The sequence below is a fragment of the Enhydra lutris genome, unplaced genomic scaffold (genome assembly GCF_002288905.1).
Source record: "Enhydra lutris kenyoni isolate GAN:26980312 unplaced genomic scaffold, ASM228890v2 scaffoldscaffold2, whole genome shotgun sequence".
Taxonomy (NCBI): Eukaryota; Metazoa; Chordata; class Mammalia; order Carnivora; family Mustelidae; genus Enhydra; species Enhydra lutris.
The window spans coordinates 87,744,570-87,767,578 of NW_019154086.1; positions in this window are offsets into that span (position 1 = coordinate 87,744,570).

The window sequence follows — 23,009 nt, forward strand, 5'->3', positions numbered from 1 at the left end:
ATCAGGATGCACAGAAAAGACAGCAGAGAAATATGTGGCCAGAAGAATGACCACATGTGAAGGGACAGCAAGAAACTGGCCATCTGCAAAGTGAAGGGGGAGGTCTCAGGAAAACCTTACCCTGCCAGCACTTTGATGTTGACTTCTAGCCTCCAGAACAGTAAGAAAATCAATCTCTCATTTAAGCCATCCAGTCTGTCATATTTTGTTATGGTAGTCCTAGCACACTAATACAGTGTATAGCAAGAAATTGTGTTAAGTAGCTTGGGACAAGCATGCATTCTATGCTAGTAGCTTGGACTTTATAGGACATGGCTGAATTGGGGGTTCATTTCGAAGGCAGAGCTGAGACAAATTGCTGGAGAATAGGGTATCGCTTGAAAGAGAAAGATACAAGTTTGTATTCATGGGTAAATGTTCCCCTATTTTGTTCTCTCTTATTATTCAACTGTTGTATCATTTTTTGGAGAAAAAAAAATTTCATGGTGTGAGTGAAAGAGACAATCCTATATCATTGAAACATATCTAGTGAAATCAGCAAAAACACGATGACATTTAGGAAATATGACAGTGTTGTTTGTGATAATGCAGAATGTGAATGATCAGGGTTCAATTTTTAAAAATTTGATTGGGAAAACTTAGTTTGAAGGGTTTAAATTTTCTTTTTTTTTTTAAGATTTTTTTTTTTTTTTTTTTATTTAGTTGACGGACAGAGATCACAACTAGGCAGAGAGGCAGGCAGAGAGAGAGGAGGAAGCAGGCTCCCCGCTGAGCAGAGAGCCTGATGCAGGGCTCGATCCCAGGACCCCAGGATCATGACCTGAGCCAAAAGCAGAGGCTTTAACCCACTGAGCCACCCAGGCGCCCTTGAAGGGTTTAAAATTTCTAAAAAGAGAAGTAATTTCTTATTTCTTTATTAATATCGTTTCCATGGTGTTCTATTAAGAAGAAATGAAACTAAATATCCAAATTGTAATTACATTCAGGTTAGTGAGTACACAATAGGTTTTAAGACTTACTGGGACAATTACTGTATCTATGACAAAAATTACCTGAAAATAAATTGAATTTTGGATATTAATTCTGTTTCAGGGAACAAAAGCATCCAGAATAAATATGCTAAGGTTCTTTTTGATTATGAATAAAAACTTGTTGTTTTTAAGTTTAAAAGAATCAGTGATAATTACATAATTAGAAAATTTACTTAGAGAAGTCCTTCCTGCCCATTTTAGTTCTTTAATTAGTGTTCAATTTCATTACTTGGATTTGCATTTTTGAAGTAATATATTATTTGTTAGTATATTGGGGTGATTTTTAGGAGAAAGACATTTTCATCTATTTGTTCAATTCATACTTTTTTGGGGGGAAGGGCAGAGAGAGAATCCCAAGCAGGCTCCACACCTAGCACAGAACCTGTGGCTCGATCCCATAACCCTGAGATCATGATGGGAGCTGAAATCAAGAGTCAGATGCTGAACTGACTGAGCCACCCAGGTGCCCCCCATAGCGCTTTTTTTAAATGCAATCTACTTATTTCACTTTATAAGTTTAACTTTTCTTTTGTTCTGTTACCTCCAATAATCCTATGATTATTGACTCCTTTTTAAATCAAGAGGATTATGTATCTACTAAGATACTTTTCATCATCATTGCCACCATTGTAAAGCCGTGTTTTTCTCTCCATGCTCATATATGTTTTTTATTTATTTATTTTATATTTCATTTATTTCATGGTGAGGGAAAAAAAAATCTATTGGAATTAACTAAGTCTTTAACTCCAGAGTTACCTTGACTAAGGAACAGTTTTAGCTGTAGGGTGGTTGGTTCCTAACAGATTCTTCTTTCGCAATTATCTTTATCAGAAGTTATCAAGTACTGGGGTGCCTGGGTGGCTCAGTCAGTTAAGCATCTGCCTTTGGCTCAGGTCATGACCCCAGGTCCTGGAATGGAGCCCCTTGTCAGGCTCCCAGCTTGGGCTCCCTGCTTGACTGGGAGACTTCTTCTCCCTCTCTCTCTGCAGCTTCTACTGCTTGTACTCTCTCTCTGTGTATCTGTGAAATAATTAAACAAAATCTTTAAAAAAAAAATAAAGTTATCAAGTACCTACTAGACCTCAGCTGTCAAAATTGAAAATGGGAAATACTGAGGGAAGAAAAAAAGAACCATGGGAGTGTAAGCCAATTCTGGACCCTTTCTTAACCTACCTTCTAAAAGAAACTGGATTATCCCTTCAGATCACTCTGCAATACCCATTAAGAAGAAACATTTACCAACCATTTTGGTCTTGATCTTTCAGTATCAAGCACTGGACGTGGTCTCTCACTAAGCTGGAGAATGTTAGGAGAATGTGAGAATAGAGTCAACAGATGAAAGGATGCCTGTTTATCCGTTTAAAAGGAACTTATCACGATAGAAGTACCAGCTTTTAGAAACCGTGAGATGGGAGAAAAGAGCAGAGGGAAAGGGGGAGTGGTTATTCCTCTTCTGGGAGATTCAAGACTTAAGTCAGCATCCAGACCCTGTCTATTTGTGAGACGAGAAGCAGTTCAGGAAGTGTCCATGACCTATTCAGAGAGGGAAGGAACTGCTGGGAAAGGACCTTCCTCTAAGTATTAGATCAAAAATTTTCCAGAGAGTAATGGTGTTTTCCCAACAAGTTCCAAATCCTGCAATATATTTGATATTCAATGAAATCAATTAAAATGTCTTATTCATGTTATTTTGAGAAACAAGGGCTGTTTAACTCCATGTAGCTTAATGCTGTTTGTAATAAATACATTTAAAAAATTTTAGCTTTTTATCTGAATTGAGACATTACCTACTTCTTACCCTTAGAGCTAGCTTCATTGACTGCTTGTTCTTGCTCTGCTGCTGCAGACTACCCCTCATCCTACTCTGGAAATAACTTGTTCTGAAAGTTAGACTCATCATCTATTGAGTTACTATTCACTTATTCCCTAAGGCTTCAAACATTTGATTCACAACACTTGCAAATTAGTTTCATATATATTATTTCATTTGAACCTGACTGATATTACCTTGTGAAAAAGATAGGTTATCTTCAAAATATAGATGAGGCCACTAAACATCAAAGAGAATCTGTGACTTGCCTTTGGACACACTGTTGAAGAGAATGGGGTGGTGCAGTTAGAATTTGATTGGTTCCTTTGACTTTCAAGACATTCACTCTACTAACATCATATTACCTCTTAAGGTAGCTGAAGCTTGGATAGTCCACAATAGGGAGTTATCTCAAGATTATCAATCTTGACTATGGCCATGAATACCATAATTCTTAATAAATGATACTAAGCCCATGTAAATAAGCTTATGTGAAAGTCCTTTATGAATTATGTCTCTATAAACAGAACATAAAATGTAACTAGCTCATTAGAGTTAACAAATCCTGCTAAACAAGAATTGCTAGATCTTTCTAAATTGATCATCACTATTTTGCTTTGTGGGGGTATTTTTTTTTTCCTATGGTCCTTCATGGTTCCTAGGTCTTTCCATCTGGGAAGTTTTTTGGTTTGTTTTTATTCATTATTCCTCATGGCCATATTTTAAGTGAATGTTGGAATGTATGCCCTCCTTTGGAAAAATAAAGATTTCATGGTCCATTTTCTATTAGCATTGATTTGGAGACCTTGAGGTTGCTTTAACAGTTGAAAAGTCACAGCCTTTTTAACATCTCCCTTGTGGTTTCTTTGAAAAGACAATTTACATAAAAATGTAATAGTTTCAGTCAAGTCCATGTGCAAGTAAGCACAAGGAGAAATTTCATCTCTCTGTAGATTTTAAGCCTGAAATTTTCTGTTCATTCACTGTTCCTGTGTGGCCCCAACCCACAGCTGACATTACAGCTATCAAAGAAAGGAAGATAAATTACAAATAATATTTGTAAAGGTATAATAGAACAATAAGTGCTAGATATCACAGCGGGTAGAGCCATTCTGAAATGATCTGAAGATCACCAGGTGCTTCTAACTCCCTAAGGCACTGGCTAATTCTGAATGAGGGCAGAGAATCAGCTCAGTCCAAGCAGAGGGCTACTATTAGGGAAAAAAGAAATCAACAAAGCTTTCAGTTATCTTGGAAAGCTAGAGTGATAAACTGAACTTGAGAGAACTCTACCAGATAGCTGAGTTCTGGGACTACTCAAGAGGTTGAGGAACTAAGTCAAAAAAGGGAGAGTGAAATTTCCTGCAGACTTGTGGAGATGAAGAAAACAAAGATCACCAAAGAGAGAGGGTAATTTACTCAGACACACAGTTAATCTCCCTTTCAATAGAAGTGTCAGGATTTGAAGGTCAAGTGGCTGAAGAACTGACCTTGAAAACCTATAATAGCAGAACTTGATCTCCCAAGTCTTTCAAGGATGAAAAAAGGATAATTGATAGACTTTCTGTCAAAAACCTAAGGAGGCCATGCCTTAGAGGCAGGGGTTAACCAACAGGTAAACCGAGTCTTATCAAAACCCCTGAAAAATTTCAATCCCTAACTGGTTGAGATCACCAGTCCGTCATTAAATGTATCTAACAAAGGAAAGGGCCAAATCCTTTCTGATGGAAGATAACATTATTTGGAACCTCCGTGGTTCCTTCTTTACAATTTTCAGCATATCATAAAAATTACTAAACATGTAAGGGGGCAGGAAAATATAAAGAGAAAGAAGAGATAATCCAAGTAGATGTGCAGATAATTTACATATTGGCAGTAACTTTAATTATAATTAAAATGTTAATGACAATTGAGGAAAAGTAGAAATAAAATACAAAGAAAGAATTTTAATACAGACTTGCTATTTATGAAAATAGTCAAACTGATATTCTAGAGTTGAAAAATAAAATTAAAATATCAATATCTGACATGACAGTAAAATATCAATAAACAGTTTTAACAGTAGATTGGGAAAAAAATGAAAGTTTCCATTAAACTGGAAAACAAGTCAACACCCAAAAAAAAGCTCAGAGGTAAAAAAGGAATGTAAAAATGGAATCTAATAAACATGTGAAAGATCAACGTAATGAAAACCACTCTGAAGTTCTCTGAAACAACCTTGATAAGGGAGAAAGAACACTCTTTAAAATTGATCTTTCTTGCCCAAAACACATTGGAACATGACTGACAGAGGCTTGAGGGCCCTTTCTTTTCTCCTGTTGTTTGTGATATAAGAGCTGGTTAGCTTTTCCAAAGTAAATGAGGCCCAAGTTGAATTATCTTCCATCAGTATAAATTAAAGTTAACAGACTGAATGAGACACATTTTTAGAAAAGCTCTATTCTCTTCATCCTCTTTTTTCAAGTGGGGTAACTCTTGCTAAGTTCATTTCTCTTAGGCCTTTTTTAGAGGGGCAAGGGATAGCCAACATTTTGACTTTTCTTTTTTTTTTTTTTAAGATTTATTTATTTGACAGAGAGAGAGCACATGTGCATGTGCAAGCAGGGGAAGGGGCAGGGAGAGGGAGAAGCAGCTCCCCACTGAGCAGGGATTCCACTGGGGCACTCACACCAGGACCCTTGGATCATGACCTCAGCCAAAGGCAGATGCTTAACCAGCTGAGTCACACCCAGGTGCCCCACCATTTTGACTTTTCCAATGACTTTCTCTAGAGCTGTATTATCCAATGAGGTAGCCACTAAGTTGTTTAACTGTAAATTAATGAAAATTTTTAAAAATGTAATATTCAGTACCTCATTTGTAATAGTACATTTCAAATGCTCAGTAGTCGCACATGGCTAATTGCTATTTCATTGAACAGTACAGATACAGAAATTTTGCACCATTTTTGGTATCTATTTGAAAATTCTGTCAGCACTACCCTAAAGTTATAGAATCAGTGATCACAGTTTTCCTTCTAGCTTTTACCAAATGGTTACCATAACATAAAGAAGAGTTACCAACTTTTCAGCGGGCAATATTCATTAAGCTAAGCTTTAATTTAGAATTGGGCAAGGACGTATCAATTTTGTTGCGGGTTAGCTGTGTTTAAATAAACGGATCTCTGGATTTGGTGGTTTTTTTTTTTCTTTTTGTGTTTTGTCTTGCTTTGTTTTCTTGGGGGTATAAGCAAGGCTGCCACTTTTGTCAAAGCCCAGTAAGGACTGAGTTTGGTCATGGTAGGGTAGGGACTGTGTCTCACTGTCCAGCATGTAAAATTTTATTTAATCTGCTTTCTAGTGGCAACCAGACCTTCTACTGTGTGTGGTTTTCTGAGTCTAAGTGTTTTAGTTCAGTCTCGGTGTGGAACAATTCTCCATCCTTTTGGAGGAATTTAGTGGGAGTTGATCACTTGATTGTGTAGTAATAGAAGGGGCATGTAGGAATCCAAGTTCTTCTCACACAGACATTCAACCAAGGTCTTCTATTTTTGATTTCACCCCCGTCTGTCTTCAAGTTTGTGGTGTCTTGTATTTTGGGGGCTCTTCTTGGTATACAAGGCATGTTGACCTGCTTTGGCTTTCTTATCCTTTAAGATATTTAGATTTCAGGTTTCTCCTATGTGTTTTCTTTCAGCACTTGGCTACCCTCTTTATAAAACAGATTCCTTCTTTTATTGAAATCTTCTACTTTCTCCTCTAGTCTTTTGTTCTCCTGGGCAACCCTCCTCTCTTTGAAACAACTCTCTCATAGACATTGTAATGGAATTTTTAAAGACAGAGCTGATAAACATGTTCATTATTCCAGGTGTAATCACGAATCCTGCATTCCTTTAAAACTGAACTGTGAGTCATAAGCTGGTGAAAAATTTGTATCGGTGGGAATTGCCATGTATTGTGTACTTAAAATGTGCCAGGAACTTATATCTTCTTAGAATTTGAATAGTTCTATGCCCTTGTTGGTATTATCCATGTGAGAAAACCAAAGTTACGATAGATTATATCCTGGAGGTCCCAGTGTTTAATAAGTGAAAATCTTAGCATTTAAACTATGTCTATTTTGTTATGCTCCCCGATATCATGGAATGCCACCACACTGTTAAATATACTGTTTGTCAAGGATCCCTGCTTGGGTTTGAATCCTAGATATGCTGTGCAATAGCTATATAACCTATTTAATTTTCACTTAATTTCTTTATGTCTCACTTGTGTGTAAAATGTGTGTAAATGTTGATGATAGTAGTATTTAATCTCATAGAGTTGTTGAAAGGATTCAATACATTAATGTGTAAAATGGTTTTGAATAGTGCCTGGCACACTGTGAGTTGGCGCTAATTATATTATTTTACTCCTCTACCTATCTCAAGGAAGAAAATACATCACTTCCTCTTACTGATGGTCTTTTAAATCTAGGAAGTGTTGACCATTTGTACTCTGATGTTCATTTGTAATTTTCTTCTCATGTTATTTTTCTAGAACTTTCTGAGACTAAGGACTGAACATGGAAGAACTGTTATTGAGTGAGCTAATGAAAGAAAAGCATACTGATCTATTTTAAGAGTGAAGTAGACCACATAACCTCTGAAGATAGCTATCATGCCCTCATTTTTAATATCCTCTAGACTAATGTCATTGGTTTTCTATACCATATTCATTCTATTCATTCCTAATTCAAAACTCCTTTGTAATGTTTGTATTTTCTAAATTTGACTTAATGTCCCTAGAAAATTTTCTCCCCATAACAGAGTTGTTTTAGAACCCTAGTTTTTGAAGTGTTGGTGCACTGGTCATAAGAAGCAGTTGTGGGAACTTTAAAACTATCCTGAAACAACCCCCTTGCTTGCTTGGCTTTTATATTTCCAACTAAATCCAAAGCACTCCAAGCCTGAGTGCCATCAGCCTTTGGCAAAACCTAGTTTCTTGGTTCCAGTCAAAAGTGAATCATTTTTTAAACACTCTAGCAACCAGGATATAAATCTTATGGTTTATACAGGTGAGCTCATGAATATTCTTTTTCACCATTTGTGTATTTGAGAGATAAAAATATTAAGGGCATTGAATATTAAAACTTTTTTGTAATCATTGAAACTGGAGGGAAAAAGACGTTGCAGATCCATGCTCTGTACATGTGTTTTAAAGTTAAGGAGGAAAAGACATGAGAAAATACTTTGTAGGCTTTACTGAAACCAAAGCATTTGGAGCAAAGTTTAATACATTTGCCAAGTCCCAAATACAGCTGGGTTCTCCCACAGTTCTTTTAATTAGAAGCAGATTTCTGTGCTAATTCTGTAATGTGAAGAGAGCTTTAACAGTATTTCTTTCCTAAAAGTAGGGCATTTTATTTGGAGTGAGCACTTTTAATATCAACCACTTCTTCGCAAATTTTTTGTTATAATTCAAATAATATCTGACTTACAAATTTCCAATATTTTTCAGTAGAATTATCTTGTTATGTAATTATATCAATAGATTTTAATTAATAAATACATAAAAATAACACTTATAAACAAGTGATTTTATATTTATAAATCAATATATTTTGTATTTAGAAATACAAAAGCAAAATTTATCTAAAGAATTAAAAATATAGAAATGTGTATACTAGAAAGTGAAAGTCCATATTCTGTTTTAGTTCATACAAAATGAAAGAGAAGTTTTCTTCCCTGGTAAGTTTGCAAGGTTTACTAAATTTTTAACATTTGGATATGATAACTTATTTTAGAGAAAAAGACTGATAATTCTGAAATAAAAATTTGTATATATGTAATATTTATACAGAGTATACAAATGTATATTTTATATTTTAAAATTATATATATATATATTCCATTTGAAACTGCTAATTTCTGAGTCAGCAAATGTGCAATTTAATAATAATATAATGAAAATATATTTCTTCAAAATGTATCTAACACCTACATGCCCGCTTTCATGCTTAGTATATTTTATCCTTAATAAAAACTAATAATACCATTAATAATTTAAAGGAATTTCATTATAAAATTTCATTAAAAATATTGAAATTTTTTTTTTAGTAACTGTGAAGCATTATTTCAGATTGCCTTATAATGGCCATTAGGTATTAGAAAAGAGTAGTTTTTAAATGCATCTCTTTTTTGATATGAATCTAAGCAGTGGGTAAAAAACATCATTTTTGAAAGAGTTTTATAGTTATTGAACAATTTTAAGGCTGTACCTATAGAGTATCTTTTTAACAATAAATACTTTTATAGCAACAATATATACCAGATAGCATCATCATGGTTTTCCAAACCTTCTATCCTTTGAAAATAAAATAATGAATTTTTGTTGACGGCATTATAGGTTGAGGTATTTACCTACGTATAAAGGACAGTCAAAGAGCTGTTTCTGAAAACTGAGTATATTGAAATATAAGAATTTGCTAAGAAGATTATATAAGGACTATCTTTATTAGGAAACAAAAAAATCTCCAAAGTATTAGTTTAAGTATTAAAAATTGTCCCAGTAATGTACTTTGAGAAAATGTTCCTCTCCTATTATTATGTGGGACAGCTAAATGAAGGTTCGTTCTGTGTATATAGTGGTCTGTTGACAGAATCTTTAATCTTTTCCTGTTCATCTTTGTGTTATTCGCTGTACTAATATCACAATGTCTAAATATTAATATACTTTATGGTAAGTTTTAGTATTAGTTGAGCAAGCCTCCTGTGTTTTATTTTCATATAAGAGTGTTTATCTATTCATGACCTTTTAAATTTCCATTTCCATTTTAGAATCGGCATTCTGTTGTGATTTTCGTTGGTAATACATTGAATCTATAAATCAATTAGGGATGAGTTGACTTATTTATGAGTCTTCCAAGTCATGAATGTAATATGGCTCTTCATTTATGTAGATCTTTAATTTCTCTCAGTAAAGTTTTATCATTTGCTCCATAGTATTACTACATATCTTCTCTTAGGTTTATTCCTTGTTGCCTAATATTTTTGAAGCTATCATAAATTGTACCTTATAAAAATATTTTTTAATGACTGATAGCTAAAACTGAAAGATTTTGGTATACTGATTTTGTAGAGAATAACCTTGCTAAACTCATTAATTCCATCAATTTACAGATTATTTCCATTTTCTGTATTAAAAAATATTTGTCATCTACAAATGACAGCAGTTGTCCATACTGACATGTTGAATAAGAATAACGTCTGTCTTTTCCTTATTGTTCTAGATTTAGCATTAAGTATCATGTTTATGGAAATTTTGATTTTCTGATGTAAACCAGCATTATATACCTTGGATAGACCTAACTTGGTTATGGTATATTTTGCACATTATACATTCCCTCTTTGCTTCAAATTTTTATGTCTATATTCATGAACGAGAGCAACATAAATTTTATTTTCACATTTTGTTTTTCTAATTTTATATCATGGTATTCTAGGCATAAAAATAAGATGTAGGATATACTTTTTGTCTAATTTCCAGAATAATTTACATAATATTGGAAATATATATTCCTTAAGTATTTGTTAGAACTCACCAATAAGGACAAAAAGTTCTGAACTATTTTTTGAGTTATTGCTGCCATGCATTTTAACATTTTAATTTTATATAACCATGGTATCTGCATGGTTGTGTGTGTGTGTATGATGGTTACTAATGAAATAAAACACATACAGAAAAACACATCATTAACGTATAAGTCAATGAATGATCATAAAATGAACATACTTTAGTAATCTTATGTAAGTATGTTTACGTAAGTATGTTTACATACTTACATAATGTAAGTATGTTTACTTATGTAAACAAACAAACCAAAAACTCAGAGAGAGGGGCACCTGGGGGGCTCAGCCCGTTCAGTGTGGGACTTTTGGTTTGGCTCAGGTCATGATCTCAGGGTCCTGTAATGGGCCAGCATTTGGGTCTGCTGCTCAGTGCAGAGTCCACTTGTCCAGCTCCCTCCCCTTTTACCCTTCCCTCCCAACCCCAGGCACTAGCTCTCTCTCTCTCTCTCTCTCTAAAATAAAGAAATAAATCTTAAAAAACAAAAACAAAAACAAAAAAACAAACAGCAGATAAAAAGACATAAACCAGAAGATCTCCTAGGTCCCCATCAGTCATTATCTCTGTCCCCACCCTATCCCCAGTAGTAACCATTATCCTGACTCCTAACACCAAAAGTTAATTTTGTCTGTTTTTCGAGGGTTTTTTTGTGCCTGGCTTATTTCCTTCCATGTTATGTTTATGAGATTCATCTATATTCCTGTGGGTAGCTGTAGTTAATTCATTTCCATGGCTGTTAGGTACCACAATGAATGTTAATTACACTATTCATGCATATTTTAGTTTCTGTATATTTAAAATAATGGTATAAGCATTCTTACAGAAGACTCTTGTTCCATATGTGCATATAATTTGGGGGATATTTATCTAGGAGTAAGATTGGTGTGCTATTCATAATCTTCATCTTTATTAAGTGATACCCAACTATTTGTGTATGAGACTCCCTGTTGCTTTACATCCTAACCACCGTGTTGTGTTGGTGGGTGTAGTATCTCATTATGTTTTTAATTAGAAATATCCCCATTATTAGTGAAGTTAGATATGCTTTCAGTATGCTTAGCAACTATCTGGATATCCTGTTTTTTTAAAATGCCTATTCAAGTCCCCTCTCCTTTTCACAAAATTAGGTTGCCTGACTTTTGCTTATGGATTTGTAACAATTCATTATATATTCCACAGATGAACCCTATCAGTTTTATCAATTACAAACTCATCTGATGCCTTCTTGTAATCTTGCCTTTTTACTTTCCTAAACATGTCTCCTGACAAATGTTTCTTAATTTAAAATTCTTAATTTTAATGCAATCAAGTTTATCAATCTTCAGTTATACATAACACCTTTATTATTGTTTTATGGGGTCAGTGTTTAATGAGGGTCAGTGTTTTATGGGGTTAATGTTTAATCCACATTTCCAAATTTAAGAAAGAAAGCAGAAGAACATATGGGAAAGGGGAAAAGAAGAAAAAAAGGAGAGAAGAAAATAAGCCATAAGTGATCCTTAAGGATAGAGAACACACTGAAGGTTATTGGAGGAAGGTGGGTGGGGGATGGGCTAGAGGGGCAGTGGGCATTAAAGAAGGTGCTTGTGGTGATGAATACTGGATGTTGTATGCAAGTGAAGAATACTGAATTTTACTTATGAAACCACTTTTTCACTATATGTTAACTAACAAAATCTAACTTAGAAAAGAAGAATTATTCACATTTCCATACTTTTCCTTGTGCTTTCTCCCTCCTTGCCTCTCTGAGCTTTCATTTGGAATTATTTTCCTTATGACTGAATTATATCCTTCAGAATATAGATGGTTGGTGGTAAAGTCTCTTAGTGTTTGTTTAAAATACCCCTTTCACTTTCATTCTTAAAATATTTTTTATTAGATATAAAATCTTCAGTTAAAACTTCTTTCACTTCAATACATTAAAGAAAAACATTTTAATGTTTTCTGGCTTCCAGTTAAGAAGTCAGCCATTAATCCTTGGAAAGTAATTTATCTTTTCTCTCTCATTCTCCTTCTCTCTCTCTGATTTTTTCTTTGTGGTTTTATGAGTTCTACCATGATGTGTCTGTTTTTTATCCTGCTTGGGTTTCATTCCATTTTTGAATTGGTACACTAACATTTTCAGTTCTGGAAAATTCTCAGCCACTGTTTCTTCAAATATTGTTTATGCCTTCATTCTCTTTCTTTGTGAAATTCTGATTAAATGTTATGTTTTCTTATTGTATCCCTAAGTATAATATCTTCACTCCAATAATTTAATCTTTTTGTTTCTCTCTACTTTACTCTTGATGGTTTCTTCTTACTTGTCTCCCAGTTCACAAGTAGTTTCTTCAGTTGGGTCTAATTTCCTCTTAAATCCATTAAGTTTCTTATTTTGGTTATTATGCTTTTCAGTTCTATATATTCTATTTAGCTCTTTTGCAAATATTTTGTCATCACTTAAGAATACGCTGTTGCATTTTTCCAGCTTGGCTTTTATCTTCTTGGAAATTCTTAATATGGTTATTTTACAATCAGAATCTGGTAATTCCAATATGTAAAGTCTCCATGGGTCTGTTTCCACTGGATTTGCAAATGGTATCTTTCTTTTGGGTGCCTAGTTATCTTTGTACACTAGATATTGTATTTGAAAAAAACATTGTGGAAAAGTTTCAAAGCCCAGTATATTATTACCTTTCTACACAGAGAATTTTGGTTTACTTTTGCTATATGTCTAGAGGTGCAAGAAATCCTAGATTCCCTAATCCAACTCAAGACTTAACCTTTTATGGGTTCTTGATAATATACTGCTGAGCTGTAGGTATTTTTAATGACTGGTTTCTTTCTGGTTCACCTGTACTCCTAGGGAGCGGCCCTTTGGGGTTGCAATCTGATACAGGGAATGCTTCTAAGCCCAATATAGCCCAAACCTTTTAGAACTTTACACTCCAGATTTCATATTTTGATCTCTGCAAGACTGCTAAGTAGCTAAAGTAGCACCAGTACAAAAGTAGCCTTGAATGCTGGGTTTGGTTTTATGAGTTCCCATCCTTTCCCTGGATCTCAGCCCAGTAATGCTTCATGAATTTCTAACTTTTTGATACATTAAAGAAGCTTTCTTTTTAATAGTTTACTTAGCTATTTTTCGTTCTCAACTAATAGACTGGTCTGAACTAGTACATCTTCAGTTGAAGCAGAAGTTCTAGGTATCCTTTAGTTTCTGTGCAATTTCACGTCTATAGAAGTGGTCATTGGTGTAAAGAAGGTAGAGTATGTTACCATTGTCCTTTGTCCCCATACACATTAGAGAATAAGCCCTGTTCCACTGATGATAATGAATTTACGGAAGACATTAACTTTTGAAATATGCTCACTTAAGATCAAATGAAGCTGGTGAGTAATTCAGTATTCTGCATACATGTAAAAGGATGAGTAAGTCTTATGTTATTATTCCTAGGTAAATATTTAGAGTTTTTAGCTTTCTGTTTCTCTTGGTTAATGCTTACCATAAAGGCAGAGCACATTTAAATAAGCACATGAAATTGGGTTTGTCGGGTACATTATTGGAGATACTGTTTAATAATTTTAAATTTATGTAAGGTATTAGAAATTGAAAGGTAACTGTTAAAAATCAGTTTTGCCACAAGGTACACATAGTGAAAATTGGCCAATGGCAATATTCTAAGTTACTAAAAATCAAATTACTAAATACTAACTCACTAATATAAGAAAGTGATCAGAGATGTTATCAAATTATTTAGATTGTCAACCGTTTAAAATTACAAACAAAAATATATAATTGAAAGTTCAATTAAGCACAACACCAAATTATTGGTATAACAATATGTCTCAACTGTATTTCTTTGCTCTTTTTCTTTGCAAGAAATGCAGGTTATCTAACTGTCTCAAAGGAAATTTTCCCTTAGGACAGTTCTGTTCTATTTTATGTCTATTTGTTTTTTTCACACTCCATAATTTTAAAAAGTGACTTGGCAGGAACCAAAGTACATAGAATAAAAAATGGTCTTTGGACCTTCAGTATTGTAATCCCAAATATTTTAAATCACTTTTATATATGGCATTTATATTCTATTCAGCATATGGTCATACTACTCAATATTCTGCCTGCTGAAACATTGAATAGGTATTCACTTAAGACATGCATTCTTTAGAGAAATAATTAATTTCATATGGTTTAATATGAAGTAAGGCACATCAAAATCCATGTATTCTTATATAGCAAAGCTGAGGTCACTCCTTCTCTATCAGGTCTTTGTATAGCTTCAAATGCAGAGGCATACTTATTCGTGAAGTAGTAATTTGCAAGCAATCATCTTTTCTATCCCGTACCTTCCAGATGTTTGCTGATATGTGCTTTATGCTTTCAGAAAAACTTCCATTTGCATCATTCTGACATGACTACATCGGAAAATAGTGTATGTTAAGAGTTGAAATTATTACTCTCATTTTGTAGCAAGAAAACTTGGGTGTGAAGAGCTGAAAATCACATGACTATTCAGCTTCAGATCTGGTACTCCACCCAGGATCCCTAGATTGTTTTTCCCCCTAATTTTTACTGCTTTCAGTCTCTCCCTTGCATTACTTTAGAGATTTCAGCTCCTGTAGAATGGTTTATACAAATTATGTATTGGCATTTGGGAGATTTCCTGAAATTTCTGTTTAATGAATGATATAAATGTAGCACATGAGATAAGCTTTAATGTCTTAGGTTAATTCTTTACCATCAATTACTTTCTATGAATTGATTCAGCATTTTCTGCCTTTCTTGATGGTCATAGTGTAATTCTGTAGGTCAAAAGGTTTCATTTGTAATTTAACCATTCATGGAACTCCTGGGAGAATATTTTATGTCTAGTTCACATGGTATGGCAACATTTTAAATTTGATTTTAGAGTGCTCTAACTAAGTCTTGAAGAACTGTAACTCGAGGTGAAACCTGCTAGCTGTAAGTCCTTCATGTAGCCCAAGGGTTTGTTTGGTTTTGATTAGTTTTACTAGACTTCATTTGGTTTCAATTAAACCTTGAGACAAGCCAGTGACTTTCATGAAAAATGTGGGTTTCTCAAGTTAGAAAATAATTCTTTTGTGTGGAAGAGTGTAATTTTTTTTTCTTTTTTACTGGAACAAATATCAACTCAAAGATAATTTCAGAAGATTTTGTAATTAGGATGCGTAGAGTGAGATATTTGTATATTGAACTGTTTCATGTTATGTTTTTGAATATTGATTATCTTATATTCTCAGATGGCAAAATGAAAATCGCTCCATATGCTTCCAAAGCAATAACAAAGTATATTTAATTATTTAACTGTAACAACCTTTTATACTTAACTGCGTATTGTGGAAAGCAATTTGATTTAAAAATAAACAGCTATTCTAGTGAGCTTAGGGAATATTTTAATTCGTGTACTTTATAAAGGACTTTATTTCAATATTACATGGTCATAGATTGTGTCTAAATGGGACCGTTTACTTCAGTTGTAAGTCTTTTATTACCTAGAAAATAATCTGCAAGTATAATATCTCTGGATATTAGTTAAAATTAATGTATATTATTCGTTTGAGATGGGAGAAGGAATAGCACACCCTGAGGTTATAACTGTATTTTTGCTATAAAAAAGAGAAGTGTGGTCCTTAGTCCTCAGAGAAAAATCTCAGGTGTGAGTTATTTTACTTTCCAAATACTTATTTCATCCTGAACAAAGTCCCTTGGTATCCTAAAAGTTATTTTTAAAAATTCTGTGTGGAGCAATAAAGACAAATACAAAACAAACTCACAAGTGGGGCTATTGGTGATAGCAGCCAATGTAAATTTCTCTTTGCATTCATGATTCCCTGCCTTAACATAATAATAGTTTTCCCCTAGAGGCATCACCAAATACCCCACCATCTGTTTAAGGTTATGCCAAAAATACTGCAGTTATAAATTTAGGACACATGTATTAAAATTGGACATATGAACCTAGAGATGTTATCATAATGTTCTTTAATGCTCTCAGCATCAAATGGTGAAATTAATGATTATATGAGTATTCTGCTCATAAACAATGTTTATAGAATTTAGAATTTGCAAATAAATTTGTTCAAAAGTGTAAGAGAAGTTAGCACTTATTACCAAGAGCAGATTAGCATTTATAAATAAATTTAGCATTTATGCCAAGAGCAGTTCACCTCTTGAATAAGTCTTCCAATCCTGAAATTCTAACAAGGAAATATTTCATATATACAAGTTTTTTTTAAAAATTGAACTCTTGAAGTATTGCATTCCAAGATTTGAAAATCAACAGCCTCCTCAAATATTTTTGTTGAGTTGTTTATTAATACCTTATGTGGTGACATAAATTAAAATTAATGACATCTGGCATGCATATGAATAAAGTCTTTAAATATTTTATTATATTTAAATAAATAGAACAGGGGGGAAAAGCACTGATTTCATATTCAGACTGCCCACATTCTGCCATGAATTTATATTCTGTTTTTGGATTCATCTCCTTTCTAGGTTTTACTTTCCTCAAATGGAAAGAACTAGAAGCTCTCAATGCTTCTTTCCACCTTGAACATTCTATTAGTTTAGTTTAGTTTGGCTAGCCTAGAATTACACATGATTTATATTTCTAGTGTGATATCATGTCAATTTTGTAATTATTTTTAACATAGTAACTTTTAAATTTGTCTTGAAGGAAGTAAAACTAATTAAGCTGGTAACATATTTATTTAATATTTTACTGCTACTTCTAAGTGAATAGATATTATTTTCTCTATAGGCCAAGAATTACACATTAATCCATTAAAGAATATTGAGGGTCTCTTGTTTTATTTTCCAGATATTTGTTAAGACCTCAGGGTTCTAGGGACAAGAAATTCAAAGATAAATTAGATATGGGCTTTGACTTTAAATTCAATCTTTTTTTTTTTTTTTAATTTAGTCTTGTTAAATAGAAAGGCACGTAAACAAGTATAATGTAATGCAATGAAAGGTTCTTCAGTTCAAGTTCTCATTAGCAGCACATCCTAAAGTTATTGATATGGAATCAATCTCAGATTAGTAAAAGTAAGTGATGGTACTTCTTTCAATGAAGATGGAAACATTTTATTTAGAAAATGAACACATATGATAGATTTTAGCATATCTCTCAGAAGCTAGATTGATATAACTATTTCATTTCACAAAAAAAGAGAAATATAAACATGAACATGAAAGGCTCAATTTGTATTGAATTTCCTTGTCTTGAAAGAAAAGAAACAAGAAGGTAGTGACCAACATTTTCACTGTTGTATCATCAACTACTTGCCTACTGTGCTCAAGAGTTGCTGTGATCATCAAGGGAAAGAAAATACACTAGTGACTAACTGGGGGAAATGGAATAGGTGTTGATGCTATTCATCACAGGTATGCTCTTACCATTTATTTTACTGGCTGGATTAATGACAGGATGCAGACCCTGGGTTTTCTAAAGGCAGAAAGATCCTCCCAACATACCAGTATAGTGAATTGAAAAGCAACAGCATACTATCTTCCTGTCTTCTTTTTCTTCTTTTATTTCTTGGTTGGAGTTACAGAAAAAGCTTAGTCCAAAAAAAAAAAAAAGAAAGAAAGGAAAATTTTGGCCAAGCCACAGGATCAATTCAGGATTTCATTAGAACCCAGATTTTGGATAACCACAGTTTCTTAAAATGTCCAGTGGACTGAATTTCTTCTCTGGCTTCTGATACCAACCATGAAAGCCAAGAATGTTTGAGGGGAAGCAGGCAACCACCAAAAACAATGGGATTTATTCCTTCATCCTGGTTTTAAAAAAGAGGATCTTAAAAATCAAACATCTTAGCCTAGAAAGCTTCACAAGCCTTTTCTCAAATACCTCTGAGAAATCTTTGTACTTTGTAGCTCAGCATTAGTCCATCCCACTCACACAAGATTCCCAGCTCTAAGACTCTCACTTGGAGAGGGTGGAATATATATTTTTAAAAAAATATATAGTCTGGATTTTGCCTTTGATAAAATCTTTTCAACAAGAACATTAGTACAACAGGTTTTGGAATAGAGCTTCTGAATAATGGACAAGTGAAATATAGGCTGGTTTTGTTAACCTCCCTAGAAAGCTAATTAAGGCTATATGTTTCTGTATTGGCTGAAGAAACTTTATTTTTCCCTTTAAGAAATCACAGAAAAATGCAGTTTTTATAATGAGAAATAATTGTCCCTTTGCTAATTTCAAAGGCTTTGAGGACATTGGTTTGTTAAACCCAAATACTATCTGAAGGGAACATGGAACCGGTAGCTAGAAGGCCTGAGTTATGGTTTTGAATCTAACATGCGCTCCTATCCTCCAGATAGGAGGTCATTCACCTCTTCCTCCAGAAGAGGTGAATGACCTCTTCTGGAAGAGATCATTAATGCTTAGCAAGTAACTCACATGCTCTCCAACATTTTCTAGCATCCCCTGTAGTGAGGTTGGAGTCATGTGACAAAAGCCTGACATTAACCCAGGAGGAGATGATTGCCACTTCCAATCTGAGGGAGTTAAGTTAAATAGGGTAAGTTTTCAATGATCTCTGTCATCTGCAAAGCAGTGAGCAAAGGATTTCAAATAGAAGAGTAGCAAGATGGAAAGGAGGAGATCTCTGCCTTGTAAAAAGTGGAGGAAAACCACTTGCTCACCATGACATGAGCAAGAAGCAAATCTTTGTTGTGTTAAGCCACTCCAAACTGGGAGGGGTTTTTTACCATAAATTATAAATCCATATTCCCCAGCTGTATTTCTGCCCAACCCATAAGATTAACTGTGGGGCCAATCAAACTGACCATTAATAAAATGTTAAATTGTTCCTGTCCACTATGTGTTCACTTAGATGTGATGAAACTCTCTGATTCAAAGATGATAACAGCATTCAAAGTCCTAACTTTCAACCCAGGGACTTACCTATTAGACTATAGTGTCTGACAGTATATATGTTATATTGTGTCCATTTTCAACTGGTAAAAAAAAATCCCATCCCCAGTCCCCTTTAGTATTAAGAAGGTTACTAAAACCTTATCATAGATCCCAGAGTTGTTTCATCCCTTGAAATTAGAAACTCAGTGCATTTGTAACCAGTGGGCAGTTTCTTGTCTACAGTAGCCAGAGTAGACATAGTTGCAATGATCAAGCATTAGAATGTAAATTGCAATACACAAACACAAATATTAATGAGAATTAAATAAGTAAATGTCTGTAAAAGTACTTGTAATAGAGGCCAGCACCGAATTAACCAAGACTGTGGGCTAAGGCAATTCCATTTCCACTGAGTAGCATTTTTTATTCAACTACCGATTCTGTTATTTAGTAGTCTGTGCAAAATTTTGCCATGGAGTCATGTAAGTCTTTCCTCTGACTTTTTTGTAGTGTTTTTCCTAATGGCTAAGGTATGTGTCTCTACAAGTAAATTAAAGGCAAGGCTTGACATATAGTGAATGTTGGTTGTATAAACAGTATCCTATGTAACAAAGGCTTGCAAAAGTGAATTCTCTTTTAGCATAATTTGGACTTTAGTAGATATTCCCATATGTGAAGTCTCTATCACTACTGTATCTTGCCTCTGGGGCATTTTGATCTTCTGTATTAAGAGAGTACCATATAAATCCTGTCACTGGGAAAACTAATTTGTTCACACAGTTATGTCACGTATGTTCTTCTTACCAAAAATCTTATCATTTTGCCTGTCTTTTCATAGGCAAATATTATAATTCCAATCCTTCCTTTTGGATTATGTCTATAAAATCTCATTTGTGCTTTGTTTTTGTTTGCTGATTTGTCACTATTTTATTTTGACATAATCCTATTTACAATTTCAGAGGTACTCATTAGATTGTATATTTGCCTTGTGTTAAATTACAGGCTATGTTTTTAAAAATTGTTGGATTCTATTCATTGCATTCTTAGTTACAGAGGCCATGTCACTCTTGCCTACTATTTTAATATAAACCACATCTTTTGTTTCTTAGTACCAAATGATCTTTTCTCATAGATATATTTTTCCAACCCTACCATGATTATTGTTTTTCCCTAAACCTTTCCAATTCTTTATCTCCTTAGGGATAATCTAGTGGGATAATTATGTGGAAAAATGAAAGGTGTGTTGGCTTTGGGTTTGGAAGTCTGGCTTTACTACTTGGTACTTAATGTCCCTTGCTGCTGAACAACATATTTAATTTCCTTGAACCTCATTTTTCTTTCATGTAAAAGGAGAATAATATGCAATATAGGATAAGGACCAAGATCATAGACTCTGAAGCTAGTTTGAAGTTTAGCTCTGCCATTTACCGACTGTGTTACCTTTGGCAAATTACTTAACCCTCAGTGGCTCAGTTTCCATGGTGGAGAAAAGGGGAGCTAGTATCTACCTCATATGGTGATCCTGAGGAACACACAGACTCATGGTCACTTTATCTTTCAGATTACGATGGAGATGCTCAAAAGGAAGCTTGCAGTATTGGCACTCTCAAGGGTGGTAGTGAATACTATTTCTGTGTACATCATAATGCTTTGACTCTAGTTCAGGGCTCAGTAGACTGTTTGCCAAGGGTCAGACAGTAAATATTTTACCCTTTGTGGGACACCATTGTATAGCAGAAGCAACTACAGATAACATGACTCTGTTCCAATAAAACTTTATTTACTGAAAATAGGCTTTGGACTAGACTGGCCCTGGCCCACAGGTCATACTCTGCTGACCCCTGATTAAACTGATGGTTAACAAGCAAACTGGATACCATAAAGCCATTATGCCTTTTCTTCTCAAATGACACATACTCAAAGTCTGTTGTTCTGTCTCCCGCTTTGTTTCCTTTCACCAGTATGAATCTGTTTCTATCTTCAATTGTTTGACAAAACAAACTTTCCTCGCTGTGTACCAGAGAAGACCTTAGTCTTACAGTGTCAATTTGGAGTTAAATGGAATTAAGAATAAGTTTTTAGAATCCAATTTGCTCATCATAAGAAGAGATTCTCTCTTTTGTCATGATGTCTTTTAAGTCTATAATCTCATGATTCTGCTTTTTCCAGAAAAGTGTTCTGATTCTGCTTCTTTTCTCAGAGGTCATATATGCATAGTTGATGTACTATGCATGATATGTTCAATATTACTGGGTCTTGATTTATTCTTCTTATTGAATCTTCATCTTGATACAAATTTATTGTTGCCAAAATATTGGCTTGGATCTAGATTTATATCATGCTTTCTGAGTATAAACCCCTAGCAGTTTTCAATATATACTATGTGGGACTGGTTAAAAAAAAAAAAATTGGTAAAACTGAGGACAAAGTTGTACTCTTAAATAAAAGCATCTTAAAATTGTCAAATGTTGTTGTGGTGGGCACATTAATGTTTCTGAGTGCTAAATCACACTGTCATTTTTCCTTAGGAAATTTATTTATTTTCACAGCTCTTCTAGAAAAGGAAATTCTGTTAAGTGTTATTCGATAGTTTCACATTTTGGGGAAAGAAATTCTTTATAATGTTCTTAAAGGAAAAATCTCAATAGGTGTAGCAACATGTAAAAGAATTGATAAGTGAAACTACAGCATATAAAATTTCCCAATTTTTACAGTTTCATTGTATATTGAGTATTATATTTTAAATATTAAACCTTAAGATCTAATAAAAACTCAAATATTGGATCATAATACCTTAAAATTATGCACAGTAATACATATACATAAATGTTTGAAATTATTTTGAAAGTAGTAGTTTTTAAATTTAGCCAATGAAATATTTGGCTTTTGTTTATTAGAGATTAAGGTAATTTGGAAATAGCAATTGTTATATATATGTTTTACTTCTGCATCATTCCTATATAAATAAGATACTACCTTTTCTTCTTCTTTTGGAAAGCTCTGGGGTCTCACTAATTTTAATTATTCTATCGCAAATTCTATTGAAAAACTTAAATTTTAAATATGCTTGATTTCACTCTAATCATTTCTCATTCTTACATTTGCCTTTGGGACAAGAGTCCCAAATTGGGTTTTGCTCTTAAAAAAGGTTAATAGTCTTGGATTATAAATGGAATCTAACTTTCTCTTGGCTAATATTTTAGTATAAAAATAACCAAAGGACATATTTCATGGTGCTTTACACTTCATAAAACACTTTCATTACATTATCTCATTTCATCCTCCCAAGTTTGTTGGAAGAGTTATTTCCATTTTACCAGATGAGTACACACAATTAATGTGCAATGGAACCCAGGATTCAATCTTGATCTGACTCCAGGTAAATCAAAATCAATGGCAATCAAAATGTAAATGAAACATTAATATAGAAATGTATAGTAGGAATAAACACACTGGGGAGAATAAAATTTAACTCAGAGCTATAATCATTAATGTGTGCAATCTTGAGGGCTTTGTACTAATGAAATGATTCTCAATTTTTTATATTGGATTTTTAAATGTTTAAAGGATATCACAACGGTAGGGAAAGTATAAAAATAGAAACTTTAGCCATAATCCCATCAGTCCAAAACGAATATAAATTCTATGTATTCACTCGTCTTTTTCCTTTAGGCAGTGCTGACCGTATGAAAGACCTCCTTTTTAATGA